The sequence below is a fragment of the Paramisgurnus dabryanus genome, chromosome 16, assembly GCF_030506205.2.
Source record: "Paramisgurnus dabryanus chromosome 16, PD_genome_1.1, whole genome shotgun sequence".
In the NCBI taxonomy this organism is placed as follows: domain Eukaryota; kingdom Metazoa; phylum Chordata; class Actinopteri; order Cypriniformes; family Cobitidae; genus Paramisgurnus; species Paramisgurnus dabryanus.
The window spans coordinates 10,338,965-10,357,484 of NC_133352.1; the positions used below are offsets into that span (position 1 = coordinate 10,338,965).

Below are 18,520 nucleotides of genomic sequence, written 5' to 3' on the forward strand. Positions count from 1 at the left end.
CGTGCCCGGTCACACCCACCTAATGACCAGTAAATTGGATAAGAACGCAGAGTTCACTAGGTTTTACTTGATTTTTTTTGTGCATCTGGATGTTTACTGGAGAGCGCAGGGCAGCGTTTGAGTTTTTCCAAATGAGTTTCTTACAGCGTTTGAGTTTTTCCAAATGAGTTTCTTACAGCGTTTGAGTTTTTCCAAATGAGTTTCTTACAGGTCCATGTGAAAAGAGCTTCAAATCTCTAGAAATGATATAGATATATATGATATGTAGCATATATATATATACACATACAAAATGAAATAAGTGACTGATTATTGTTTTATTTTGTGCATCTGGATTTTTACAGATGGTTGTTCGATTTAGAGCATAGGGCAGCGTTTCAGTTGTTTTAGATGTCCATGTGAAAAGAGCTTTAAGTCTTTAGATCTGATTTGGACTCTTATATCATTAATAAGAATGACATTGAGACGTGAGTGTGTATATACAAAATGTTATATGAACAAATGTTAGTTTCTTTTGCCTTTTTAAAATAAATTAAATTAAATTTCAAATTGTGGTGTTTGGGTCTGATAGCATGTGAATAACGGACCAGGGCCAGATGAGCCCCAGATGTAAAATATGATTCGCAGATCTGGGCCAGATCTGCACCACACGTCATGGCATTAATAACTGTTCTGGTCCAGTTCTGGCCCAGATCTGTTTCTGATCCGTAAATTCAACCTGTTCCGGCATTGGGCCGTTGGAAAGGATGAGCCCGTTCCAGGTCTGTTTAGCGGATCTGGGCCAAATGTTAATGAAGACCTGGCCCAAATCTGGCCCAAATTAATTTTGCTGTCTGGGTGGCTTACTATGGCGTTTGAGATGCATAAAAAAGCAATACCAACAAAAGCATTTCATTCCAAAAATCTTACAATTGTCTTGAACCAGCATATGGCGGTGGATAGTATAGCCTAAACGGAACAGCAGTCGATCAAATTATTAGAAACATGCACACCCGCTGGCCGTTCGTCCAAGAAAGTCAGCGGAGGTGTGGGCATTCCCGTAATTTCGGTGGTTTTAAATATGCATAAATATAAACATAAATATAAACACATAAATTTGCCTATTGAATTTGCCTAAATTACTTTTCAAGTACAATGCACTCAAAATGAACAAAAATGGCTAAGGTAGAACAAAAAGTTAGTTAAGTCCAGTAATTGTCCGCATACTTCATGATGAGCACTGAAGAAAGCATGGATTGAAACGTCTGCTCTCTAGTCTGTTTTTTATACACTTTGCACTGTTGTCACTTTTGCATAAAATATTTTTGAAATATCATTTATAGACTATTTACGAAATGTGCTAAATTGCATGAACATTAAAAATCTCTTATTCTATGCGATCCTTTTTATTGACAGCCATTAAAAAAATAAGCGATGTTGATAAACAAAACAAAATTAAAAGAATTTAAATCCGCTCCAAACTGGACTTGAACCGCAGCAGCATTAGAACCGAATGCTCTAACCACCAGGCTAACTGTACGGTGGCCCTGAGGTGCAATTTTATTTACAAGATTTAAAACAAATTTACAAGTTTTTTAACAAATTTACAAGTTTTTTAACAAATTTACAAGTTTTTTTTTTAACAAATTTACAACTTTTTAAATAAATGTACAAGTTTTTCAACAAATTTACAATGAGTGAACACATTTACAAGTTTAACAAATTTACAAGTGTTTAAACAAATTTACAATGAGTGAATAAATGTACAAGTTTTTTAAACAAATTTACAATGAGCAAACAAAATGACAAGTTTTTTTTAACAAATTTACAATTTTTTAAATAAATGTACAAGTTTTTCAACAAATTTACATGTGTTTAAACAAATTTACAATGAGCGAACAAAATTACATGTTGTAAAACAAATTTACGTTTATTACGGAAAGGGTAGGTACAATACGCTGACGTCACGCATCCGGGACTCCGGTCACGTGGGAAGAAACCCGGAAGTATCGCCGTGAATCACATGAGAGTTGCAAATGCGATGTTGTGTATTAGGCTGTACATCATATTAACGTAAAGAGAGTGATAATATATATCCTTTCATCTATTCCCGAGTGACTCAAAGGGATATTGGACCTTATTTTCAGGTAAGTGAAATAGCTTTAGTTAGCTAACGCTAGCTTTCCAAGTTGCACACGTTTCGGATGGCAGTTATCAAAATAATTCACTGACTTTCTCATTAGATTACAGACAACACGAGAGGGTGCTCCAAACTTTTTAATCAGGACTGCATTGTTTGTTCGCTCCCGGGGTTACATAGACTGAAAAGGGGAAGCGTGACGAGTTTGTTTACATGGTGCTGTAAACTCCAACCCAGGAGGACACTTCAGAGGAATCAAGGGTGCGTTAACTTGTTCGATGATATAATCTGAATAATCTTTAAAAGATTAAGATTTTATGTAATGAGACGATTTGTTAAAATTACCAAAATTTATACTATGAATTATATTTTCATTTAATCCTCTCTAAATGTGATAGTACTGTAATGTTTTATCATATTACAAATACTCGAATGGTGCCTAAGCAAACTGACATTTATGTCAGATAGATAGATAGATAGCCAAGACTGAAATCATGATTATGTTAATTTCCAGTGTCTGTGATGTTGAAACACTAAAGGAAGAAGAGGAGGACCACCATTTGTTTCCTGATCAGAACACAAGAGAAGAGTGAGAAAAAAATTAAGCAATTCATTGATGAAAATTAAAACATGTAAATAAATCTTATGACCTCCTTGATATTTCTTTTTTTACATGCAATTTTCTCCTCTTTCTCAATACACAGATCTAACAGTGGTTTGGGGGCATTGCAAGACCATGATTACCTGGAAACATCTCCTATTCTGGAAGAGCACAACATCATGCTCGCAACATTTGTGTCCTGGATCAGTTTTTCTTGTTCCTCTGCTGTATGAGGCAGGGGCTTCTTTCCGCAGATTTAGCTGTAAGGTTTAAAGGTCCCGTTTTTCCTGATCCCATTTTTTAAACTTTAGTTAGTGTGTAATGTTGCTGTTAGAGCATAAATAATACCTGTAAATTATAAAGCTCAAAATTCAATGCCAAGCGATATATTTTCTTTAATAGAATTTCCCTTTTAAAGCATACAGCAAACGGACGGTTTGGACTACAGCCCTCTACTTCCCGATTGAATGACATCCAAAGAAGAGTTTTTTTTTACTAACTCTCACCCACAGGAATACGTCAGTCGCAAGCAAAGCTCAAATGGCTCTGCTAAGTTAAGTTGCTGTTAAATCACAACACACTAAACAAACTACTACACAATCAAAACTCGATATATATTTCTGAAGGAGGGACTTCATAGAACAAGGAAGAAATCAGCCCGATTTTAGGACAGTGAAAACAGTGCTATAGAGATAAGTAATTATGTGAAAAATACTGTGTTTTTTTACACACAAAACATGAACACACGCTATATTGCACACCATAAACACAATCATAGTTTAAAAACACAGGAAAAACAGGACTTTTAATCTGTCCAAGGCAACAGTCAGTCGAATATGCATAAAATGGGCTAATGTCCAAACATCTTTTCACTTCACAAGAGGTGCAAAGTTTGGACTCTCATTCTCACGGCACCCATTCACTGCAGAGGATCCAATTGTAAGCAATGTAATGCTGAATTTCTCCAAATCTGTTCCAATGAAAAAGCAAATGCATCTATATATTGGGTGAAAAATTCCTTTAATCCCAAAAACAGACTTTTTTCATTTAAATGTTTTTACTTTGCTTTACTATTACAATTTGTACAGTAAATAGAAAATATACATTGGAACAAATTTATAAACAGTGGTGTGAAAAAGTGTTAGCCCCATCCAGATTTCTCATGTTATTGCATATTTATGTCACACTTTTATGTTTCAGATCATCAAACAAATTTAAATATTAGTCAAAGAAGATAACACAAGTGAACACATCATGCAGTTTTTAAATGAAGGCTTTTATTATTAAGGGAAAAAAAATCTAAACTACATGGCCCTGTGTAAAAAAGTGTATTAGTACCCATTGGCTTTTAATGTAAATATGATTGGTTCTAAAAATGTACATATATTTTTTTTTCATACTTCATTTATAAATAAAACTATATTTTGAACAATGAGTGAAATGCAGTTTCTTTAATGTAAAATAGTTGTTCTAATAATGTACAGTTATTTACTTAACACGTCTCTAATGTGTGCGTTACATGTTTGTTAGAAGTGTGTGTGTGTGTGTGTGTGTGTGTGTGTGTTGTTCCTGGCTTTATATGCTGTTGGGGAGCCATTAGTTAAAAAAAACAAGTCCAACTTAATTTTTACCGACTTCCATTTGTCTCCATCAAAGTAAATGCGTTCCAGGTGGATTCGGAAGTCAGTTCTGGTTTTGACAAAAAAAATCACACCATGTTATCCCTGTGATTCCTCTGAAGTGTCCTCCTGTAGTTGGAGTTTACAGCACCATGTAAACAAACTCGTCACGCTTCCCCTTTTCAGTCTATGTAACCCCGGGAGCGAACAAACAATGCAGTCCTGATTAAAAAGTTTGGAGCACCCTCTCGTGTTGTCTGTAATCTAATGAGAAAGTCAGTGAATTATTTTGATAACTGCCATCCGAAACGTGTGCAACTTGGAAAGCTAGCGTTAGCTAACTAAAGCTATTTCACTTACCTGAAAATAAGGTCCAATATCCCTTTGAGTCACTCGGGAATAGATGAAAGGATATATATTATCACTCTCTTTATGTTAATATGATGTACAGCCTAAAACACAACATCGCATTTGCAACTCTCATGTGATTCACGGCGATACTTCCGGGTTTCTTCCCACGTGACCGGAGTCCCGGATGCGTGACGTCAGCGTATTGTACCTACCCTTTCCGTAATAAACGTAAATTTGTTTTACAACATGTAATTTTGTTCGCTCATTGTAAATTTGTTTAAACACATGTAAATTTGTTGAAAAACTTGTACATTTATTTAAAAAATTGTAAATTTGTTAAAAAAACTTGTCATTTTGTTTGCTCATTGTAAATTTGTTTAAAAAACTTGTACATTTATTCACTCATTGTAAATTTGTTAAACTTGTAAATGTGTTCACTCATTGTAAATTTGTTGAAAAACTTGTACATTTATTTAAAAAGTTGTAAATTTGTTAAAAAAAACCTTGTAAATTTGTTAAAAAACTTGTAAATTTGTTAAAAAACTTGTAAATTTGTTTTAAATCTTGTAAATAAAATTGCACCTCAGGGCCACCGTATAACTGAGACAGTTCGTGACTAATCGACTAATACAGTTGATCTGGGCTCTGTTACACCAGGTGGGATTTCATGTTTATTCAAAGCTGTGAAATATTTCAACCCCTTACTTAATGTCTTGGGTAAATGTATTTACTTAATAATTGGGACACCTTAAATGAGGTTGGTGTGCTATTACCGCTCCTATTTTAACATGATACAGAGATGCAGTATTTTCTACTATAAGCTACTATAGTAATATATTTAATCTTAGTAACGTTAGAGAAAAAACTATAATTTGCTGCCCATTTATGATTTGCTGCACATGCATGTAATCTTTAAACACTTATTTCATCATGAATGATCAGTATGAATTGCTCTGGCCTGACTCAGTTCATCAGTGATTGGGGGTTCAAACCATAGACAGTAAAAGAAATGGACACAGCGACCCCATTGGATTCAACGGAGACAAGTGAAGTCAATTAGAAGCACGCACTTCCTGGGTGTCGAGCGTACTGCGCAGACTCAAACTGAGCTCAATGACGTGGATGTCACGTGAGCAACCTGTCTGGCAATTGTAAGTCTTCTAATAGCCGTGCCACGCAGGGGCGGACTGGCCATCTGGCAAACCGGGCAGTTTCCCGGTGGGCTGACGTACTTTTTGGGCCGATACATCTCATACTATATTTGTCTGAGCAGCCCAGTTAGCGTCTTTTTTTCTAGACAGACCGGCCCACTGACATTTAAGCAGCAGCCCATTGGTTATATGCAGATATCATAGGAAATAGCAGTAAATACACACACCTTGTTCTCTTCTGAAGTTCACGCGCACTGTGAGACCGTGGATTGAAGACGGCGCTAAAACGCAGAGTAAAGACGGGGCGGAGCTAAGAGGGCTCGTGTGCGGCACAGTCCTTGGCTGGGGCCCTCAAAAGTTCATTTGCCCTTAGAATCGTCCTAACTTTCCCCCCCTTACGGCGCCCCTGACCAGCACAGTCATCGTCCTTTCTTTTCCTGAATAGACCGGCCCACTCACATTTAAGCAACATCCTATTGGTTATTTTTTTTTTATTGACATTAAGGTGGCCCAATCACCGCTTTGGTCTCTGTGCAAGAGAGCGTGCATCGTCGGTCAGTTCACGTGTCAAAACAGAGGGAGATAGAAAAAAACGCAAGGGTGGCGCAGAAAAACTGCGCGACATAAAGAAGCAGGCTCTTCAGGCAGACGCTGCAAAATGTGTTAAAAAACACAAATGTTTTCTGCGGCAGCAGGACCTTCAACTCGTGTCGCTGGTGATGATGATGATGGTGGCGGTGGTGGCACTGGCAGCACCAGCACGCAAAGTGTCAGTGAGGAGAGGGAGAGAGACGAGGGAGAAGTGAGTGTAGTGCCTGCGGTAAGCAGAACTGCTTTCAAAACACAAGTGTAGATAGATACCCCTTGATTAAACTGAGTCAAAAACACAAAATATGGTGATAAAGCTGCAATAAAATAATTGCACTCTTTGCTCTGTCGCTACGAGTGTATCTGATTCGTAGATTTTTCGTTGATTGTCTGTTTCAAAACGTATAATTTCTCTTCAAGCAAAATCAAACAATCGAGGAGATCTGCTTACAGAAAAATATATGTTTATTGTATAACTTGACAGATAATGTTAAAAATATCTATTACTGTAATCACACTAGTTTAGTTCTGTGAATGTAGTGAATACTTTCCTGTAAGTACTGCAAGTAATAATCAGTTTTCAATATTACAAAAAGTCAGCAATCCAATGGCAAATTTTGCCAATTGCATGAAGCTTGTTTTAGGATTCATAAGTGTAGATTATACAGTTTTATTGCATTAATAAATAACACGTTCTAGCAGTGTTTGTTGTGTCAACTCTCACTATTTTCTACTAATTGGGTTTAGTGCTATACATATTTAAAGGCGTGCAAATATGGGTGGTATTTGTAATTATACACTGCAAAAAATGATTTTCAAGAAAAAAATTCTTAGTATTTTTGTCTTGTTTTCAGTAAAAATATCTAAACATTCTTAAAATAAGATGCTTTTTCTTGATGAGCAAAATGACCCAAGAAAATAAGTCTAGTTTTTAGACCAAACATTTTAAATTTAAGTGATTTTGTGCATAAAACAAGCAAAAAAAAATCTGCCAATGGGGTAAGCAAATTTTTCTTGCATTTAGTGTTTAAAAAGAATGTTCAAGAAATTTTGCTTACCCCATTGGCAGATTTTTTGCTTGTTTTATGCACAAAATCACTTAAATTTAAAATGTTTGGTCTAAAAACTGGACTTATTTTCTTGGGTCGTTTTGTTCATCAAGAAAAAGCATCTTAATCTTAATATTTTTGTCTTGTTTTCAGTAAAAATATCTAAAAATTCAAGGAAATTTTTTTCTTAAAAATCATTTTTTGCAGTGTATGTAGTGTGGGCCGGTTTGGGCCAAAATGCCAGGGCCGAATTTTTGTCCCAGTCCAGCCCTGGTGCCACGGGAAATCTGAATCACCTACTGAATCTTGCAGAGACGGCGAGCGTGAACAGGAGCACATTTTGGTTAGTATTCTGATTAGTAATCTCCCTTGACTTTATGCCTTCACGTCCACCCGATTGCCTCATAGTCAGTAAAAGATTGCCTGTGAGCTTCTCTCCCAGTCCATACGGTAATTTCTCTACTGTGCGACAGAAAGTCGCAGGTTATGACGCAATCGTTAGCCTATTTTTACAAAAACTGCTTCTACTGGGACATAACGTAAGATACATGGTAATGGAGCCTTTTATACATTTTCGTGTTTCTTTAGAAATAATTAATGGACAAATGGAGTCTTTAAACGCCTCAGATGTAAAGTTATTCGCTGTCAAAGTGACGCCAAAATGAATGGGAGTCAATGGGATGCTAACAGCAGATGGGTGTTCGCTAAGCAATGGCGGCGTCCAGGGAAGCTTCAATAAAATATGAAACCCTGCCCCCCTGGTTCAAACCTACTGGCTGTGGAAATTGATGGGAGGGGCTCATTATACCACTAGCAAACGCCGTTTTTTACGCCGTCTTTGACAGAAGATAACGCCGTTATTTACGGCGTAAATGGCAAGACAAAGGGCGTCTCAAAACGGCGTCATTGATTGGATTATAAAACGCCGTAAACAACGGCGTTGTTGCCGATTTTCGCGCGGTTTTTACGGCGTTTGAAATCCCGACGGCGTATTTAGCGGCGCAAATTCTGTTTTAAACGCCGTTAAATACGGCGTTTGGATGCAAACGCGATTCATTCATTGCGTAAATGTGGACCTTCTGGCTTGCCATACTGGTACTTTGCTGCAAAGAGTCAAAGAGCATTTCACTTTATGTGGCGCTGCGCAGGAAGTTCGGCAGCGAGGACATCAGAGTACCGCGAGAGCAAGTCGAAATGTTACAAAAGGGTCCGCCTTTACCTTTGCTCTTGCGTTACTCTGATGTCATACGCCGATCAGTCAGCTCCGCACCAGTCGAACACTCAAAGCGTCAAGGTCTGGATGAAAAGCAGAGACCTGCCCGGATTCCACGCACGCAGATACCCTCAGAAAACAGCAATTTTAATCAACCATCACTCGCGTGTGCATGTTTGCGGTGACAGGTTTTAATAAAAGAGAAAAAAGTCAATTGATATTTGACATATAAACAGTAATATATACGAAATATAATTATATGGTCTTGACATACACATTATCTGTTGCTTTAGTTTAATATAAACTACTCATTTGGTTTATTTGATTGTGACAGTCCCTCTATCACCAATGACAAATCATCACGTTAAGCTTCTCTTTCTCAGTGGATAAACTGAATCAAAGCTGCTGTTATCTGCAGTTATACATTTTACAGAGACCAGTAGCCTATTCATTAGATTTTAACTGAACTTTTTTGGCACTTTTATCAGAAGGAAAGCATAATAGAAGTGTGTAAAATAATAGTAAAGACTCTAATCTCAGGCATTTAAACTCAGTAAAAGCTTTTATTTCAATTTAATTTCTAAAATATGATTCGATTTGTATTGTGAACCATTTTAACGCAGTCTTTTCCAACTATTTAACACAGAAATAGCTAAAATCCACACTATTATCAATTGGCAAATGGTTAGGACTTATATAAAAATTTATTACCACAAACCCCCACCCCCCAAAAAAAATCTCACTCCAAGCTGAACTCAGAAGTTGGCAGCTCTGCAGACTTTTAAAAGCCTTAATCAGCACCAGTGTATGGGGACATCCCGTTTACCACATAACGTTAGTGGTACAAATCATGCGGGCTGAAGTCGGGCAGACTCTGCGTTTAATGAGGTCCGTGAAAATTGAAGGAGGAAGAAGGTAAGGGTCGGTATCCAGTCCCCCTATCTCTAACTTCTCTAAATTGCGCTTTTTGTGAGGACCTACCAAATGCCCTACCTCGACCGATAACGGCACAACAACTTCCTTAATATAAGAAGCCATGTATTTTAGTGTAAATATATTTAAACTGTTTAAAACTAATCAAAAATCCCGCTCGTCTATTACTAATCAACCTAGTGCGTCAGTGATTTTGCCGTCCAGCATGGCGTCGTCACGTGGTCTAGGTCACGTGTTTGCAAAGGGTCTATATGAACCGACGAGAGCAGACTATAGAGACAGAGCGCCGATATGCAAATTTGAAAACCACGCCCACCGGGGGGGAAAACAATCCAACCATCTCCATTGACTTTGTATTGCGAGAGGCTGCATCCTTGTCATTTCTGGCTTATAACAAAAAACAGAATAATGCCTAAAAGCTGCTGTGTGACAATATGTACAGCTAACAAGCCAAAGAACCCAGAAATAAGTTTTTATAAGCTGTCGAGCCGTAAAACCCAGCTTTTAAAGAGAATAAAGTGGATCGCCGACTACGTTTCCCCCTAGTGGACGCAGTTCTACTAATAGAAGTACTATGAAAAGTTGCCTGTTTCCACTTTTGTTTCTTTAAACGCTCGTTTTATGAGGTCGACAGCTTAAAAAAAACTTCTTTCTGGGTTTTTTGGCTTTTTAGCTGTACACCTTGTCACACAGCAGCTTTTATGTATTATTCTGTTTTAAATTTTAATCTGTAAATAAGTTTTTATAAGCTGTCGACCCCAAAAACGAGCGTTTAAAGACACAGAAATGGAAACAGGCAACTTTTCATAGTACTCATATTAGTAGAACTGCGTCCACTAGGGACTTTTTCTCCTTAAAAGCTGGGTTTTACGGCTCGATAGCTTATAAAAAACTTACTTCTGGGATCTTTGGCTTGTTAGCTGTACATATTGTCACACAGCAGTTTTTAGGCATTATTCTGTTTTTTGTTATAAGCCAGAAATGACAAGGAGGCAGCCTCTCGCAATACAAAGTCAATGGAGACGGTTGGATTGTTTTCCCCCCCGGTGGGCGTGGTTTTCAGGTTATGACGCGCGGCGCTCTGTCTCTATACGGGTGTGCCTCATAAGTCTTGAAAAGTGAAGCCTCTGGCTCTTTGATCGCCCCCTGGTGGCTGGCTGCAGTACAAGTCATAACCCCGCCCTCTCCATTCAAACAAATGGGACTCTGCTCTAAATTAAAAAATTATTTACACTTCCAATAAAAGTTTCCGAAAGATAGTTTTAGTCATTTTAAGTAGTTGTTATCACATTGATATATGTTCAAGTGTTCATTTTTGTGATAACTTTCATTTTAGCTAGTTATTTGATGCTATAGAAACGGGGCGTGTCGTTAAGATTGGCGTGGTTTAATTGGTCGCGTGAGCGTTTGGGCGGAAGTTTGATACCGCGGCTCCGCCTCTGGCTCCACGGACGATTTCTTCTGCGCATGCCCTGGCTCCAAACTGATGTTTTTACGTAACATGGCGGCGACCGTGGACGGACATTTTTGGCTTCAATTCATTACAATGGAGGGAGGCGACGTCGCGTCGTCCATCTTTTTTTACAGTCTATTGCTGCGTCCGAAACCGCCTACTACATACTATATAGTACGCGAAAAGCAGTAGGCGAGGCGAGTAGTATGTTCGAATACATAGTATTCGAAAAACAGTATGCGAAAAGTACCCGGATGACCTACTACTTCCGGTTAGATTTTGCAGTGTGTATACGATGGACGCTTCACTATCCCATGATGCCCCGGACGAGGAGTTATCCAACGAAGAAGAAGAGGCACGCGGCTGTTTTCGCGCTGAAATGACATGACGTGATGACGACGTATGTCACGTGATGTAGCAACATGGCGGAATGTAGTACGTCCGAATCTCATTCATACTACCCGGATTCATACTATACAGTACCTACTGTTTTAACGCCAAGTAAGTAGGTACTTCATCTAATTCAGTACCTACTATACAGTATGCGGTTTCGGACGCAGCCTATGTCTCTATAGAGTGCCGAAGTAATGGCGTCACTTTGTAGGCTAAAACGCGGAAGTGAGTTAGCATTTTAGCACTACGGGTTCCCTCGCCCTGAAGTCTATGGGTTTTTTTGAATGGGTTTTTGCTAAATCGCCTGAAATAAGGTCTGTGGTTAACAAAACCTCTAAATATTTTCACGTTTTGTTCTATGACATAAAATACACCAGTTATAATCTGCTTGTGATTTTTTTAAACTTTATTGTGCCTTAAAAACGGTGGTTGCTAACAAGTTGCTAATAGGGACTACATCCTTGGCGGGGAGTTTAGACGTCATCATGACAGGAAATCTGTCACTAGCCTTTCAGCCTCACGTTCTCAGAAGTTTACCTTTCAGTTAATATACATAATAACATTATATATTTAGTCTTTTCAAATTGTAGTTTTTCCAAATATTGTTGTACTGTGGAGAGACTGTAGTTTGACATGTTAAGGTTTTGTCCGGAGATGCAACCACAAGTCGTCGATGAAAGATGCTCGTTTACCGTCCGATGTTCCCCAGCGGAGACTGTTTGTGCCGTAAGGTAAGCTAACACAACGATGATTTCCATGTGAACACCGTAGTTACTGCCTTAATGTGGCCATGCACGACCAAACTTTAATGGTGCATATTGCTCAACACGCGAATGATATGATACTTTGACGGTCAGATGGAATTAAAAAGGCTAAGTTAGCAAGAATAAACGTTTTTCATTACAAAATCAACAGCTAAAATAACTTAGGCTACCTGTGTCTTTCTCTTAAAATATCTTAAAGCTTGTTTACTTTGCTGTTAAATAGATTAGATCCGCTGCAGTTTTATTAAAGGCTAACGTTACTTCGAGAAATGTGTTTAATTAAAATATTCAAAATAATACCTGGTTTATTGACATTTATTCAACTTTGCTTTACCCACTAATAATAATGATTGTAGTTATTTGTAAACAGCACTAGTTAGGCATTAGATAACAATGATATTAATCTTTGTTATTTCAGTAGTAAAGTGTGATTTTTGTAATTTTAATTTGTAAAGGTGTAACTTCCATAAAACTAACACTGCTTATTTTGAATTTATCCTTAGACGAGCTGACCGGATGCCCAGTGTCCATTCTCGCATCTGCAGCTGTCATTTTCCTGCAGGGGATAAAATGTCCCCGTTTTGTTTATATCCACAAATGATGTTCCCACTGGACAAATTTTGGAAGATCATTCATACTCCCTGAGACAGGATAGGGCTGATGTGCCTAAAAATGTTCCACCACCCATTTATAAAGAGGAGGAAATGGCTACAATTTATGGCTGACAAAGATGATGAACCATCTCCGGCTGATCAACCCCTCACTATCAATTCTGAGGAACAACCAAATAGTAGCACAACTAAAGAAGAGCTGCAGTCTGGACGAAGAAGAAGAATCCAGCTTGAGATTGAGTTAGAACATTCCATAACAGAGATTCATCTTCTCAAAGTCTAACTCCAAAGGCAAACGAGTAACTGTCATGACAGGTATTCAGCTTTTCAGATGAGTGAAAGTGTGATTCGAATGGAGACAGGATTGCCAGATAGGGATATTTTCAGTGCTGTGTGTGAATATGTTGCTCATTTTGAGGATTCCATTACGTACTTTGCTGGATGGAGGAGACCCAAAGAAATCATCCTTGAGGACCTTGATTAAAATTCGCCACAACTATACACACTTGCACTTGCATTTTCCATGTGGGCATTCACATTGTGTTGCAAAAATACCTTTTTTCCCTGTAGAGACTTGTCATGTGAATTATATAGTATATAGTTTGTTTTCAGTTTACTTATTTTATGAAAATAAAGATGTTTACTACAAAACTTGCTGCAATGTTTCTGTGGATTTGTGATTGGAGCATTTTGTTAACTTTTGTTTAATTCCCAGAGAACACGCTGATATCTATAGCTTGAATGCACTGTAAGTCACTTGTCTAACAAATACCAAAAATTAAATGTTAAACTATTGTAACTATACACCAGTCAGCTCACAGTAATGTGAGATAAAATTTACTACACAGGCTCTCACATTGGGGCTTGTGGATTACCAGGTAAAAATATATAGAAAATGTGAACAAAATTATATGGTTTATTTAGGGAACATGTATGGTTTAATTATAATATATTGTATTTAAGCATTGATGCTATTGGACAATTCTCTTTAAATTCAACATATATAATTATATATAACTATTATATTAAATGTTTGGAATTTAACTGTGTTCTGTTTGTTCAGAGATTGTAGTTCCCCTTCGAGGGAACTCGAGCTGCGTCGCCGAAGCTACGCTATGGGAACGCCCTCTGCGTGATTGCGTCTGAAGCACGTATGTCAAATCAGTCCAATGGTCAAGTGACACGTCATAGGCGGGTGACGTGGGAACCAGGAAGCTATAAAAAGAGCACCCAGCAAGCCAACTTCAGCTCTTTGTGCCTCAGCAAGCGAGTGTGTGTCATTATCATGTCTAAGTCCAAACAAAGTTTTAAGGAGTGTGCTTCCCCGTGTCCTCGTTTCATTACGAGCGAGGACTCGCATCATCTCTGTGTTATGTGCCTCGGGGCACAACACGCACGATCATCTCTTGAGAGGGGTGGTTGTGCACATTGTGATAGGATGCCGCTCCGTACGTTGCGCTCGCGGCTCGCACTCTTCGAGGAGGGTGGGGAGCCGCGTGTTCCCCACGGTTCTGGCCCCGCTGCTGCCGAGGCAGAGCGGAAGCTGCGATCGTGGGGATCACAACTAGATCTCGCGGACGAGCTTGAGACGGGTCTCCCCCTTTCTCAGCCTTCACCCGCGGGATCTAGTGCCCCGTCTCTGGATTCGGAAGCACGCGCTGCGGTTTCTTCCGCCCAGGGTGGGAGCTCAGATTTGCATTTATCGTCGTCCGAGGAAGTCGATATTATGTCTGTCGACGTGGTGGACGCTGAGGAGCCTTCTCATTCGTCCCCCGCGTTCGATGATTTGATGGAGGTTGTTACTAATGCCGTGGCTCGCTTAAAATTAGACTGGCCGGCGGAGACTCAGAGCGCGCGTCCTCAGAGTATGTTAGATGAGCGCTTTTTAAAACAGAAACCTCAACCTTCGCGGCGCAACATGCCTTTCTTTCCTGATCTCCACAGCGAGCTGTCGAGATCATGGAAAGCTCCGTATTCAGCCCGTGTTCATACCCCTCACGCCACCATGTATTCCAACATTGTGGGGATGGGTGAGCACGGATATTTAACGATGCCCCGGGTGGAGCAGACGCTTGCGAGCTATCTCTCCCCCGCTGCGGCGTCATCATTAAAATCGCCTTCGCTTCCCACGAAACCGGTTAGGTTAACCTCATCTTTAGTGGGTAAAGCTTATAAGTCTGCAGGGCAGGCTGGGGCTTCACTGCATACCTTAGCTGTCTTACAGGCGTACCAAGCAGAACTGCTTAAAGATTTAGATGCCGAGGCGGGGGGTACATCTGATTTATTTAAAGAGCTTCGTCGAGTCACTGATGTGTCACTCAGGGCGATTAAAGAAACTGCGAAAGCCGTGGGTAGATCGATGGGAGCTCTCGTAGCCACGGAACGCCATTTATGGCTTAATCTGTCCGAGCTTAAAACCTCAGATAGGGCTTTTCTCTTAGACGCGCCCGTTGCGCCCTCCGGTCTCTTCGGCGATGCCGTTAATACTGTCGTCGAGAGATTTACGGAGGCTCGTAAGCAGTCGGCGGCGTTCGAACGCTATCTCCCCCGCCGTGCTCTTGATTATAGGGCTGCTGGGCGGGAGCAGCCATCGACATCATATAGAGCATCGCAAAAGCATAGTGTTGCCACTCGTGGTCCCCCTCAAAAAAACTGGGGTTCGGGCGGTCGCGCTCAGACATCATCCAAGCAGAAAACAGACCTGAGGGCTGTTATTATGGCGAGGAAGGCGTCGGCTAAAAAGAAGTCCTGAGGGACGTAGTGTCATATTTCCGAGGGCAGCCCCCAATCGGGGAGAGCCGGCAGTCACCTCACAACACGGTGCCCGTCTCTCCTCGATGCCCTCGGGATGCCAGTGTGTTAACCCCGCCGCGGTGTGTGTTTCGGGGCACAGCGGCTTCATATTCTTGTGTGACTCGTGCGCGGGGCACGCAACACCTCTCTCCGAGGAGGGAGGCATTAATATCACCCAGGTTGAACCCTGCCAGTTTGGTTCAGGGCACCGGGAAAAGTTTAAGCAGTACACAAAAAGCCAGTCTCGAGAGGCTGGTCCCCCTTATAGAAAATTTGGCAGCGTGGAAACTCCTGCCAAACGTGTCTCAGTGGGTTCTGCAAATAATAGAAAAGGGCTACAAAATTCAGTTTTGCAACCAGCCACCCCAATTCAACGGCGTGTTATCTACCATAGTGGGTGCTGGGCAGACTCTAACAATGGAACAAGAAGTAAAAACTCTCTTGTGCAAGGAAGCCATAGAATGTGTTCCTCCTCACAACAGGGAGTCAGGGTTTTACAGCCGCTATTTCATAGTTCCAAAGAAAGACGGGGGGTTACGTCCGATTTTAGATCTACGTCATCTGAACCGGTCTGTTGCAAAACTAAAGTTCAAGATGTTAACTATAAAGCAGATCGTCACACAAATCAGATCCGAGGACTGGTTTGTGACGATAGATCTAAAAGACGCGTATTTTCACATATCTATCCTCCCGCAACACAGGAGATTCCTGAGGTTCGCCTTCGGGGGCGTGGCTTACCAATATCGGGTTCTCCCTTTCGGTCTATCTCTGTCACCCCGTACATTTACAAAGTGCATGGATGCAGCGCTGGCTCCATTACGACTCCGGGGCATCCGTGTCTTAAACTACATAGACGATTGGCTAATTTTAGCCCAATCAGAGAGTATGGCAGCGCAGCATCGAGATGCTGTGCTGACCCACATGAGAGAACTGGGGTTAAGGCTAAATGCAAAGAAAAGCATGCTCTCTCCAGTACAGAGGACAGCTTTTCTTGGCGTTATATGGGATTCAACGACAATGCAGGCACATCTGTCCCCTGCTCGTGTGGAATCCATTCTTTTGGCTGTAGGCAGAGTGAAGTTAGGCCAGTCACACACTGTAAAACAATTTCAGAGGTTGTTGGGGCTCATGGCAGCAGCGTCCAATGTGATACCCCTTGGGCTGCTTCACATGAGACCGCTACAGTGGTGGCTCAAAACCAAAGGGTTTTCCCCGAGGGGCAACCCGTTCCGTCTGATCAAGGTCACGCGCAGATGTCTTCGTGCCTTAGATCTTTGGAAGAGACCATGGTTTCTCTCCCAAGGACTGATGTTGGGGGCTCAGTTCCGTCGAGTTACGCTGACAACGGATGCTTCCCTCACAGGCTGGGGAGCAACTATGGGGAGCCATCTGGCTCATGGATTATGGGGGGCCAGACAGCTCAGCTGGCACATAAATTGCCTAGAGATGATGGCAGTGTTCTACGCCCTGAGATGTTTCATCCCTCACCTGCGGGGCCATCACGTGTTAGTCCGGACAGACAACACGTCGGTAGTCGCGTACATCAACCACCAGGGGGGTTTGCGTTCACGCCCTTTGTACAAATTGGCGCGGCATATCCTTCTGTGGACACAGGGGAAGTTGCTGTCCCTCAGAGCAGTGTACATTCCCGGGTGTCTGAATCAGGGAGCAGACGTCCTGTCGAGACAGGGGCTGAGGCCCGGGGAGTGGAGGCTCCACCCTCAGGTGGTGGAGTCCATCTGGACGAGATTTTACCAGGCGGAAGTGGATCTGTTTGCGTCCAGAGAGACGACACACTGTCCGCTATGGTTTCCTCTCACACATCCAGCACCGCTGGGTCTGGATGCCATGGTTCAGCCATGGCCGAGGCTACGGCTGTACGCTTTTCCCCCGATCGCTCTGCTCCCGGGAGTTCTGGAAAGGGTTCGTCGCAACAACGTCCGCTTGTTGTTGGTTGCCCCACTCTGGCCGAACCGAATATGGTTCTCGGACCTGGTGTCCCTCCTCGACGGCTCACCTTGGGAAATACCCGTCAGGAGGGATCTCCTCTCTCTGGCGGGTGGCTCGATTCTTCACCCCCGCCCAGAGTTATGGAAACTGTGGGTCTGGCCACTGAGGGGGCCAGACTCATAGAATCTGGTCTCTCAGCTGAGGCTGCTGAGACCATTCTTCACTCCAGAGCTCCCTCCACGAGGAAGCTTTATGCCTTTAAATGGAGAGTCTTTACTTCCTGGTGCAGCGAACACCTGCATGACCCTGTGAACTGCCCAATTGGTACAGTCTTGGAGTTTCTGCAGGAAAAGTTCACCGCAGGGTTATCTCCTTCTACACTGAAGGTGTATGTGGCGGCCATCTCGGCTTACCATGTTCCTTTGGTCGGGCAATCCCTTGGGAGAGACCCGCTGGTGGTTCGCTTCCTTCGTGGCACTCGGAGGCTGAGGCCTGTAGTCCGACCCAGGGTCCCAGCTTGGGACCTGGCCGTTGTGCTGGAAGGTCTGTCCATGGCTCCGTTTGAGCCCATTGAGACCGTTCCAGTCAAGTTTGTGGCACTTAAGACAGTACTTCTGTTGGCAGTCACTTCTCTGAGGAGAGTGGGTGACCTTCAGGCCCTGTCGGTTTCCCCTACGTGCCTTGAATTCGCACCGGGGATGGTTAAGGCTTTCTTGTACCCAAGGCCCAGCTATGTGCCTAAGGTACCGACTAATGTGCCACGACCTGTCGTACTTCAGGCCCTCTGTCCTCCCCCATTTAGGGATAGGAATCAGGAAAAGCTTAACTTGGTGTGTCCAGTGCGAGCACTGGATGCCTATGTTCACAGATCTTCTTTGTGGAGGAGGTCTGAGCAACTGTTTGTGTGCTTTGGCTCGCCCAAGAAAGGCCTG

General features: G+C 41.7%; 2 long non-coding RNA genes across 2 annotated transcripts; both read left to right on the forward strand.

Moving 5' to 3' along the window:
• Nucleotides 1–1,872: 1,872 nt before the first annotated feature.
• On the forward strand, nucleotides 1,873–4,288 carry LOC135749370 (uncharacterized). Its single transcript, XR_010532349.2, has 4 exons — nucleotides 1,873–2,126; nucleotides 2,223–2,380; nucleotides 2,634–2,708; nucleotides 2,824–4,288. It is a non-coding gene; the product is annotated as an uncharacterized lncRNA (long non-coding RNA).
• A 7,410-nt stretch (nucleotides 4,289–11,698) lies between these two features.
• LOC141280903 (uncharacterized) lies at nucleotides 11,699–13,017 on the forward strand. The gene is made up of 3 exons (XR_012335257.1): nucleotides 11,699–12,013; nucleotides 12,125–12,201; nucleotides 12,738–13,017. It is a non-coding gene; the product is annotated as an uncharacterized lncRNA (long non-coding RNA).
• The last annotated feature ends 5,503 nt before the right edge of the window (nucleotides 13,018–18,520 follow it).